General features: G+C 45.1%; 1 protein-coding gene across 4 annotated transcripts in view; it reads left to right on the plus strand.

The window, feature by feature from the left end:
- LOC118503664 overlaps positions 1 to 12012 on the plus strand; it is a 239104-nt gene that overhangs the window by 49239 nt on the left and 177853 nt on the right. The window lies entirely within an intron of this gene.

Here is a 12012-nt window from a genome sequence, read left to right on the forward strand (position 1 = left end):
TGAAGCAGACCATATATAATTTTTCCCGAAATTTACTCAAAATCACCCACTGTGTAATGGTGGGAAATTTCTTTCACGACTGCTGGAAAGCTTGTCTATTTGACCGGCGAAACTGTGTCTCACTTTCGGGTTGCATCATTTCGCTACGAACAACGAGCCAACCCTGCTGTCAATCGACCGGCCACCGTAGGATGATGGATGTCCAGTGTGCTTGCCTGTGCTGCGAAAGTCCTTTTATTTAACACTACGCATGCATTTTGCGTGAGGATAGCATCAAACCTCCCCGTTCTATGCCCGTAGTGTGCGCCAAGCGCAACTGCAACTGTAACTACATACGCCATTACGGGACGTTTGTTTCCACGGGCCGATGGTTTCGAATAGAGAGGGCTTCTATTATCTAGCGTGAATCTGCATCAACAAGTGGTGAGTTTGGTTTTAGAATATAGCTCCTTCCGTTGCGCTTACCATGCTTTTGATTTTCTACTTCCCACACACACACACACACACACTGGCTTGCTGTAAACGGGCAGACTGTTGCATTCGGTAGCTCCGGCATGGCATTGTGTCGGTATCTGATTGCATTTCGATGGTTTTCTTAATCCCGCACGACTAGACTACACCGAGAAGCCCTATTCGAACCGTCTTCGTACCCGACGCAAGCAGCAACTTTGTAAAGCAGATGTAATGCACGTAATGGCAGGCCGGTCGGTACGTACGGTCGTGTAAGGGATAGTTTGGATAAAATTAAAGAGTATTTCAATTACCTTTGTATCATACATCACTCATTTGCTTAATGAAATTACTCTGTTCATGAGTTCATTTGTTTAATTGAGCCTTTGAACGGAACGATGCGTCTTTTATTAGCAAATGGGTCTGTTGCCTTTGTACTGGAAGTGGTGTGTGGCACTCGGTAGTGATCAAGAGTACTGATAGCTTTGATGGAATTCGAGCTATTGAAACGTTGTAACAGCACACCGGTGGTGATCGTGAGTTTAAGGCGTACTCAGGTAAGCAAGCGTGGTGTTCAGTTGAGACCTCTGCGAAACAGAAGACCCTTTCACTTCCGGACATTCACTGCCATTTCGTGTATGTTTGGCAATCCAAAGTTTGAAGAATTTCTGCACTCGTTCTTTCTTCTATTGCTCTGCTGGACTCTTTTGTAGGTGAGTCCCTGGTTGATACGTCCAAGCAATTAATCTGTATTTAGGTATCTATGACGCTTTCAAACGTCTCCACCAGATCGCACAAGATGTGACTGAAGTCCTGGTGATCGACATAGTTCAGAGGCGACTTAGTGATGAATAAAAAAAAAGTCACTAAACTCGCTTGTTTGTCTCGAGGTTCTGCTTATTTAGGCTAGCTGTGACACTTGTCTGAAACATCATCTTGAATCATAATGTACTGCGGGTTGCCTAAGAATAGGCGGTTCTTAACGTGATACATCTGAGTATGCTCAAAACTTTGCTCAAATTGTTATATCTTACGGACGTCCTCCGTCCATATGAAATACAGCTGTAAAACCGATCTCAATGACCGCATTTCCAATTCTAATTTGCACCATTGTACAATATGCATTATTAATGATTACAACATGTTGTTGTTTTTACCCCCTTAATTTTAACCAAACAAACCCTTCCATGCTTTAATAAAACACTCTCTCTCTCTCTCTCTCTCTCTCTCTCTCTCACACACACACCCCTTCACACTGTTATACTCTAACTTTCCATGACTTTTAAACTGTTTCCCTATTTAACATGAGTGCCCAGCATTTCGTATCGCACAACCACTGCGTTAAGAATGTGCGCCAAACACTGGATCGCCCTTGTAACCCTTTCCAACGAAGTCAAATTACATGCTCTCACTATCGTCTGCCAACAAAAACACTCGCACCCTAGTGCTAGGGTGAATCTGGATGGGCATTAATGTGTAGAGTTTCCTGCTATCCGTTTTCCAGGGGGAAAAAAGAACCACTCGATACAAAACAGTCCAGCCGTTCCAGCTGGGTCCGTTCCTCGGTCTCGGTGTTATCCTACCCGGCTTTGCGCGCGTGTGTGTGTGTGAGTGTGCCGCTAATGGTTATTACAATCGATGTCATAATATTTGCATTCATGCTTGTTTTATTTCTTAACGATGATTTTCGTTTTGCATACATCCCTTTTCAAACATTTTCCCCGGACGTAGCCGATAACCCGTTCCGTGTCTGCCCGCGGCCCAAGCGATGGTGTTCCGGTTGGGTTGTTGGGAGGTTTTCCCAGCGTGTCCTTCGTACCGTGACCATTGTCGAGACTGTGAAAAGCACCGCAGGAGGTTCATATTTTAATAAACATTCCCGACACAATATAAACTCCCGAGCACCCAGCTCGTTCCCGGATTCGCTGTCGGAGTGCGGCCGGAGTAAAGTCCCCACTCGTCCCCACTAGCTTGGTCGGTGTTCGTCGCATTGGAAAATGGGAAATGAGAAAATACCCGCCAGCAATCGCAACAGCAGGAGCAGCAGCTGGATTTGCATGCGAAAACCACCGCCACATCCGAGGCGTCGCCCGATGCGCCGCTGATAACGCTTTCCTTTCGGTGGAATAACTTTGACACCGATTGTTTTGTGCCGATGTAAAGACTTGGGCTGGCGCGTGAATGTGTCCCGCCATGTGTAGCCTTGCGCAGACTGTGTGTGTGTGTGTGCAAACGAGAGCAAAATTCATACGCTTTGCTTGTCTTTCTGGTTTTCTTGCCAAGCATTCCAGGCTTGTGCCGTGTGGAAATTGTAAAGGTCGTGAAACATTTTCTCAGCACGGACGGACGGATATCCTTGAACTTGAGCGCGCGCGCGCTCACATGCTGTTGCGCGGTTTTGTGCGGACGCAAACAGAACCGCTTCGGGGTGCATCGGGAAAACAAGGATTTTTCCCCTTACCCTGCTGTGTTTGTGCTGTATGCAAACAACTTGCGCAACGCCTCGGGCATTGAATTGATGCGCGTGTGAATTTATGCTCTAATTGGTGAGGTCGTTGCATTGTAATGCTTTCTAAATCTGTTACATGGTAAGAAATTAAAATTTAAAACGTTGCGTGTGGATGTCTGTTTTAAAGAGAATATTTTTATTCGTTATGCTTTTATTAATTTATTTATTCTTGTTTTCTCATTTATTTACTCGTCCATAATACATTTTACTTGACACATTATCGCCACCAGTAATTTTTTAAAGTAATTTACTTATAATTCTTTTATGTTTTATTTATCTAATTTAAATTTTATTTATTTATTTATTCAAGATTTTGTGTAAAAATGGTTTATGTACATACCTTATCAACCTGTTCCCGTAACTAAAGTACAGGGAAGCTTCCATCACCATTTTCATCATGGCATACCATCTCACCGCCAGTGGAAAATCTGTAAGCTAATTGATGTGCTCAAGCGAGGGAAGCCGCTGCAATGCACATCCATTGCCAACGATTGCAACGTAAAGCATTATAAACATTCACCCCAAATGTACTCAACCAGCCTTCACTCTCGATCGGTGTAAATATGAAAATAAAAATTGCAAGCTCATTTACCGAACCGAGCTGCCGGTGATTCTACCGCCCCGAGCTTTGCTATTGTTTTCCATCATGTTTATGTACGTTTGTGTGTGTGTGTGTGTGTTCAGTGAACTGGAAAGCAGAGGTTTATCAATTGTAGATTGACCGGCAAATGCTTCGCTGCTCTGTTGTGAGTTGTGTTTTAATTTCAAGTGAATTTTCATCCGCTTTTCCCTCGATCGGATGAATCGTCGATCGGGTGAGGTCGCGTTTTTCCCCGTGCCGGCCGGGAACTATCAGCATGCGCCCGTGTGAAAAAGCATTGAAAGCAGGCAGGCACTAATTTCCACCTCACTTACGCGTCCCGGATTTAATAAACACATACAGCCACACACGCACACACACAATCAATACGGCAAAACGCAAACACCGTCGCTCGTCCGATCGATTCGGGACTCATTTGCGGAAAACCCTTCAATGGTTTCTAGCCGGACGCTCGCGTTGCTCTGTAATTGGTTTTTCAATCCGAGCATTGATTAAATGTAAACATTTTCCAATGATTAACGGAGATTGTTCGGTGAACCGTGTATCAAAATTGCTCACACAAACACACACACCGGAGCGCATAAACGCACATTCCGGTGAGGCCGGTTTTTCCGTTTTCGATTTACAAACCGTACCCATCCCCGAGGGGTGGGTTTGTTTTCCACCAACATTAAAGACGCTGGTGCGAGCCAACCATTTAATTCCAAACGTTCGCCGGCGGACGTACTAAGCAAATGTGAAATTCGGGTGCCTTAATGATGTTGTGCCTTCTCAACCATCTCAACCGGCGGGAACACGGTTCGTCGATTCCGATTCTCTTTGATCTGTGAGCGATTTTTGTGTCTTCCTTCCTACACACACAAACACACATGTGTAAGCTTGTTGGGTGCTGAAGGACAACATGATTAGCTTTCCCTTCACACACAGGTACATCCCTTGGTTTGTGATTGGGTTTGCCAGATAATGCTCACGAAAATGCGAAACATAATTTAGTTTGCGAATCGAATCCACGCCAGAACATTCGAATAGCAGCGGCACGGTGTGGCTCTAGATTCTATTTTCCACCTGGTGTGGTGTGTGCTGGAAGCATTATCCGATTAGTGAATTGAGTTGAAAGTCAGATCTCTTTTAAAAAAGGGAAGCAGTGCGCTTTCTTAGCGTTTCGCAGTGGAAACTCGAAAGCAGTCCAATGAGCTGGAAAAAGCGGTTAAACAGACGGCTTCATCTAATATTGGTTGATAGCATTACGTGTGAAAATTCTTCCTTCGGAATGGCACCACCGAAACGGTCTTTGGGGATTACATTTAAAATTTAGCGATCGCGCCTGAATTTAGGCTACCCGCTATACATGCACGGAGTTTATGAGCAATTTAGATGGCGGGAAAGGATTTAATTGCCGGCGTGCTGGTAAATCTTCATCAAAACGCCTTGGTGATAGTCTCAGCTGTTAGTAATACCTCTCCTGCTACGATGCCCTCTGCCGGAGTAGCAGAGTATTACCATGACAATCAGGCTTACGAACCTAAAGCTGAGTTGGCTTTTTGATGTAATGCTTAGTGTTGTAACAAAAAGGGACCTTGCATTTAATGTATCAGAATCAATTCTTTGCTAAAATGACGTATTTCAAATTCGGTTCAAGAGCTCCAAGTTTCCCCCTAAAAATGCACAATGGGCGGTTAACAATGCTGCCAGTATTGCTGTCAGATCGTTAACTTGTTTGATTGACGTGTTATTTAAGTATATCGCTCGCGGCTATTTTTAGGCTTCTCGCGATAAATTTGCTTTTGTCCAACGAATAGCTTTACTATGGAAGGTTCTAGGGATAACTAGTTCCAAAAAAGAATTTTCGCTGAATAAACAGTGAAGCTTATTACTACAAACTATATTTCATCCGATAATAGCATCCACATTTTCCCAGTGGAAAAAGAAAACTACCCTCCCCGGTTTTTGTTACCACAATCAAATATTGCGTCCACAACTATTCGCACCGAAAAACAAACTCGTCATAAGCCGTACTGTGCACACTCGCAATCCGGGCTTCCAGAAAACGCGTGCGCTCACCCTTCAATGATGTTCGATTCACTAACATCTCCAGATTAAAATTCCACCAGCTAACTCCCCAACTACTCATGGTCGCAAACGCCGGCCACAAATCCATTTCCAATAAATTCTCAGCCCTTTTCGGGGAAATCCTGTCCTGTCCAGGGACTCGGCCCAGAATCGGGGCACCCAGCGTACCGATTTATAGCGAGCTCCAGCGAGCCATCAGCAAAACTGATCAATCCGTCCGTCCTGCGGTGGTAGGTCGTACTCCAGCAGGGAGTGTACAATTTACAAATCGGCTTATCGTCGGGTCGGGTGTGTGTGTGTACGCATTCAAACCACTGCGAGATTGTAAAACGGCTTAGAATTTTTCGCTTCATTTGCACGGTTGCATACGGTTGGGCCGCCCGAAAAACCGGATACTCGCTGGAATGACGTCAGCCCGCCGTCGAGGAAACAGTGGGAAACTCAGGGCGGTGGACTTGGGTGTGCTCTTCGCTAAAACTATGTTCGAGATATGTATATTCCGATACCGGTCGGTGGTGAGTTCGAAATAATGAAAATTTCCACTCGATTTCCATCGGCACATTCGTGTGCATTCCATGTGTGTGTGGTACAGCACAATGGCCCACCATTAAGCGTGGAAAAGTACCAGCAGCGGCACCATGTTTAGCGCCACATTTCACCGCGATATGCCAGCGCTGATGTTTCCATTTACCCGTGTCCATCACCCAGGTCAGGGTGTCTGTGAGGGCAAGTGTTTATGAGTTGGTGAGAATAGCGAAACTACAAAAGCCACTCACGCTAAGAACATCCTTCGCGGACGACGAACGATGCCGGCGCAGCGCGGGAGGGATCCAATATTCTAATAAACAATCCATTCCCACCTTTCAAAGTATTCCAGCGAACACACCGGGACAAAAGAGGGGGCGCCCAATTGATCCAATACAAGCTGTGGGTTTCAGCTGTGGGAAAACAAAATTGTTGGGCGATCGTACCCACCCGGCCGCACATCATCCATTTGGATGTTTCCAGAACGTGCGATGCATAAGCTCCCGAACCGGGATACCGTCGCGCAATTGAATTTCGATATTATAACGGCTCGCAACGTCCGCTGCAGAATGCTCCGTACCGGGACACACGTAATCCGGATGCGTAAACTGACGGGGGAAAATGTAATTTCCAGCAAAACTTTTCAAACAAGATCTTATTACCTGCTGTTGGTAAACATTCCCAGGGTTGTGAATCGACTAGTTTTATGAGGAAGAAGCGAAAAAATGCATCCCAATCAAGCGAGTTTTAGGGACGTTTTGGGCAGCACAGGAATATGTCTTGTTTCGTCCCGTATCGATGATATTACACATGAACTGGAAGCCATTTTGAAGGGCTAAAACCTCACGCTTTGATTGCACTTCGGGCAGCAGATACTTGGGCCAACAATTATGACGGTGGTGATCGTATGCCGTCCTCCCTGCAGCAGCAGCAAACGTTGACGTTGACGAGGGCCTATTGGATCGTAATGAAGGGCTGGTCCGCAGCGATGGTCCGGGTGAGATTACTCAATCAATTCGGCGAAAAACCTTGCACATTGGATGGAGTTTTAGTTTTCCAAGTATTCAGTTGGGATTGCACTGATGATATGGACGCATAATAGAGGTGCATAAATTGTGGATCTTTCGAGGAATAGTAAGCAACAAAAGAATTTGTGCTCGTTTATTTTATGATCGATGTTTCAATCTGCTCACGAGTCAAATTTCAAAAATCTAAAATAAATTTTACTGAAAAGGAAATTTAGTTGTTGGCTGAAAATTTGAAATCACATCATAATTATGCTGATGGAATCGATTTCGAGGAAGAGTTTATGCTGTAGACCGACCGGTGGCTGTTGTAATGTCCGGAATTTTTCCGGAAAATCGCTGCAATCTCTTGTTTCGCGAAATTTGAACTCGGGTTTAAAAATAATGTTTCCAAAAGCATTCCAAAATTAAAAGCGTTTGCAGTACGTTCATCCGGTCGGGATAAATTCTGGTGAATAGTTACTGAACTGATGGATAAGCACAATTTTTCGAATCGATTATTGCCATTCTAGGAATGTGTATGAACAGCACTAATCAATCACTCGTAATGAGTTCAAATGAAACAGCTCATGGGAAATGTAGTGCCGTTGTGATTTATTTTATCTCTCAAATGCAATTAATTTTGAGTAGGTTTTTTCGATTGAGCCACCGATTGCTGCCTCAAACAGTGAAGTGCATTCAAATTGCCTAATTTTAGGCGCACAATTCAAATTCTCTCTCCCCAAAAATCGTTAGTTGTGTGTCTCTTATAGGTGAATTTAAAACACCTTTAATGACCGCTCGGGATGCTTTAAGCCCGGAAAACGGAATCGTTACAAGGCTTCAAAGAGGTGACCAACTATTTGCAACCTCTTCAGGCACAAAAACACACAGCCAAATAGCACAAGAGTGCATAAATGATACATACGATCGCCACAAGGGTGTGCCTATCGGTTTATAAATAAAATCCCATCGATCAACCGATACCGGGTTTGGAATCCTCGAACCATCGTTTTTCGTGTGTTTTGTTTATGCCAATCTGTGTGCAGTTTTTACTCTCTCTCTCTCTCTCTCTCTCTCTCTCTCTCTTTCTCTTTCTCTGCAACCAACATGCATGCATTCATTATGCATGCTACACGCTTTATGACATACGCACATATTTACCCTATTTTTTTTTTGTGTGTGCCGACGGTCGTCCGGGTTGGTCGTCGCCCATTATTTCCAGCCATAATGTTTCGCCAACTATTTGCGCCCACTGGCATTTCGTGTGCATTCGAAAATAATGCAACCCCTTGGAGGGGTGGTGGTGGTGGTGGTGTATGTTTGTTGGTTTAACTCACAAGGAATGAAATGATATTCTCATAAATTTTATTTGCTGTGGCTTGTAATTTAAGCGCTTCGAATGTTTTTATCCACGGACGGGGAGAGAAGGGGAAGGGGGTGGTGGTAACGGAGGGGGGTGCGAGAGTATTGAATTCGCAATGGCAGGAATGTGTTGGTGGGATCAACAAAAATGAAAATTACACACAATGCGCCATGATGCCCTTGTTACCTTGTTGGAGTATCGAACGATTGCACCGGTTTATTCATTAGCGTCGCTGTAGGCATTTGTGGCTTTTTTAAATCATTAAAAGCTCTCACTGCTCGTCGTGTTGCATACATTACATTGGAAGCAAAATATTATGTCCAGTTTGGGAATGGAAGCTTTCTAGCACAAAGTAATCTCCCATTTCTGATGGAATAATCGGTAGTTTTGATAATGTCGTCTAAAGGAAGCTACGATTTCCTGGAGTCCACCCATTTTCCCGGAACCTATCATACGTACGCACACACACAGTAAATCATTGAATCATCTGGCTCTGACGATGACTATCTCGACGAACGCCCACCCGGAAGTGGATAACATGTACCGATCGTTCCCGGCCACCGGAACAATGCTCGGACCCGGTCTGTAGAACACGGACTTAACTTCAACTTACCATCCTCCCCGTATTTCGTGTGAACGTCACAGTCACAATGGAGGGAAGAATAAAAAAAGAAAGCTTGTACCAAAAATTCCCTAAGCCCTCGCCTGTCAGTGAATGGACGACAGTCAGAGTTGGGCAGACGTCCTCCTGTCCATCATTTGTCTCCAGCGCTGTGTGGTGGGATGGTACACCACCGATGTAGCAGTAGATCTCACCAGCCTCCAGAAGTTCTTTTCCTGCCTGTCGTGTGCCGTCGGGTGACTATATTTCATAGACAACTGGCCGGACTTCGGGTGGGTGTCAGTTCCTGTGGCGGTTGTGCCAAATTGTTCGTTCTTGTTTTGTTTTGCGAAGCGTTGGAATGTACTGAATGTGTCTCCGATTACGTACGATATGGCCAAACCATTGGTGGTTCGTTCCTGGGACTTTTATGGGACCTCTTCGTTTAGCTCGTCGTAGGACATTGTTTGAGGAGGAAGATGTTATCCTTCTGTAGGGGGAGCAGGCTTGCGGGTTTAAATTCTGTCCGAGAAGATACCTACCATCAGTACATTGATTCACATTTGTTTGTCAATTATTTAGGACAAATCACTGTGGAAGATAGTTCGGGAGGTCTCGGCCAAAAAATCCAAAACGGTTTTGAGGTGAAGACTTTCTGTAAATATTTTTCAACGAAATTTTCGTTACTTTTGTCAGTAATCATCAGATTGAGTTGCGATGTGTTCTTGCAGATATTGTCCACATAGTTCAAAGTTTGAAGATGTTTTTTCTGATAGCTCTCCAACAAAATTATCAAAATTGTGTCCAAAAACAAAACAGGAATGCTATCTGTCCAATAGTGGAAATCTCTCACCTCGAGAGGTTCATCTGCATCATTTCTGCCACCCCAAAACCCCAAACCCTAGCACCCCTCCAGAAATATCAAACAAGCAAATTACTTTCGCTCTATCTATTTTAATAATTTCACCAGCAAAGTCATAAATTTGCCCAATGTCTATGTCCACTCGCTTGTCACTGTGTTGCCCCGCCTGTTACACGCCCGCCGGACATGAAGAAATACAGCCCGGCCCGCCCAGTGATATCCCGACCCACAACCCATACCCACCCACCAGCCAGCTAATTCCAGAGCTCTATCAACTTCGGAAAGCGATATAAATAATGTTCTTGGAAACTAATTTCTTTCATCCCGAGCCACTCTTCAGCAATGCGACATCTTCCGAAGGGCGGGCGCGTGCGGAGTTGCGTTTAGGTCTGACAGAACAGATAACAAGACAACTTCTGGTTCGCTTTTCCGGCAACGGGTGGAGGCCTATGGTGGGAAAAATGCTGGAACTTCAGATCATTGGACACACGATGATGGGAGACAAAATTGGGGTCGACTGACAATCCTTCGTTCGGTCAGTCCGGGACGCAGGAAGGACCCGGTGGTCGCTTCCGTCCCACTTCTCACCAGCAGAAAGGGAATGGGATGTGTTATTTGTTCGCTTTCTCGAATTCTCGGCCGAAAATTGTTGCAACTTGTCCGGCCTCCGGGGCTCGGACCATCGGGCCCTAGGGCAGCTTAGGATATGAGTGATTAATGAGAATCTAGATTATCGCACCGGGAGAGTACATATTTTACGGCCGATTGCTTCGTCCTATGTGTATCCGGTGTGTTTGGTATCCGGAGCTGGCCGGGGTTTTTGGGAAGATATGCCACCCACTTCTCAGTGGCCCAGTGTGTCATTTACGTAGGGATTTATTCGTTACATCCCATCTCTTCCCAGCTTGCTTGGCCTTATCCGCATGGGTTTTTATTTAAATATCATAATTTAACCCATCATAATCATTTTGACTTTGGAAAGCCTCACCGACCCAGACTTCTTTCCGATGTCACCGCTTGCGGAGGTCTCTCTCTCTCTCTCCTATTTCCACCAGCAAGAGGGAAAATTTATGATGACACGTCTGGTTCGGCTACCGTCACCGTGATTGGACCGTTTGAAGTAATTTGGTGTTTGCAGCCCGAGCCTTTATTATCGCTGGGCTAGGAACCGCACGTCATATTCATGCATGAGCCTCCTGTGTGTGTGTGTGTGTGGGTTGGCGGTGTGTATGTCTAAGGAGCTATGTCTAGTCAACGGATCGCTAACGGGCGGTGGGCGGTGTGCTACGTTGCCGCAAAGGCAAAAGCTCTTCGGGCATAATTAATTACGGTAATTATAACACGGCGCCTTTCGACGGCGCTAGAATTGTGGTGATGAAAGGGTTAAAGCAATAAACCAATGAAATGCTCTCAAGCCAAGGTTTCCCCCATTTTTCCGCGCCCCCTTCGACCGACCGACCGGAGGGCTGATAAGTAGGTTTATATGTCCTACGTTTGTCCTTAAGCCTTCGCGCGTGTGTGAGCCGGTGAGTGGGTTGGGTTGTCTGTATTCAAAGCAACGCATGATGCTTTCTTTAGCGTTTCGAATACAATAAGGACATTAATACGAACAAGCTTGTCGGAATTTCGCGCCATGCGCCGGTAATTAATTTCCTCGAAAGACAGAACTGCCCCGATGGAATCTACCGTCGGAACATTGTTGGAAGTTGCCGTTTTCAATTACCAGTGTTGCATTAACTGACTTCAATTGGAATTTACTTCGGCGATAATGCCAGTAAAAGCTTTTTATTCGTAATCCATCAAATTATGACATCCAACGCGAGCCTTAATGTTGTCTTTAGCTGAGGACGGAAAACTTAAAAGAAAAGCATTGCCCACCCTTCAAGGAAGTAACGCAAAAGCATCGGCAGTGGGTGCAAATGGTGGCCGTTAAACTTTACAGCATCCACTCAGTTTCCGTTTATTTCTTCTAATTTTCATGAAGCAATGGTCCAAGCGCAAAGGTGAGCTAGCAGAAGATAAAA

The sequence above is a fragment of the Anopheles stephensi genome, chromosome 2 (assembly GCF_013141755.1).
Source record: "Anopheles stephensi strain Indian chromosome 2, UCI_ANSTEP_V1.0, whole genome shotgun sequence".
In the NCBI taxonomy this organism is placed as follows: Eukaryota; Metazoa; Arthropoda; class Insecta; order Diptera; family Culicidae; genus Anopheles; species Anopheles stephensi.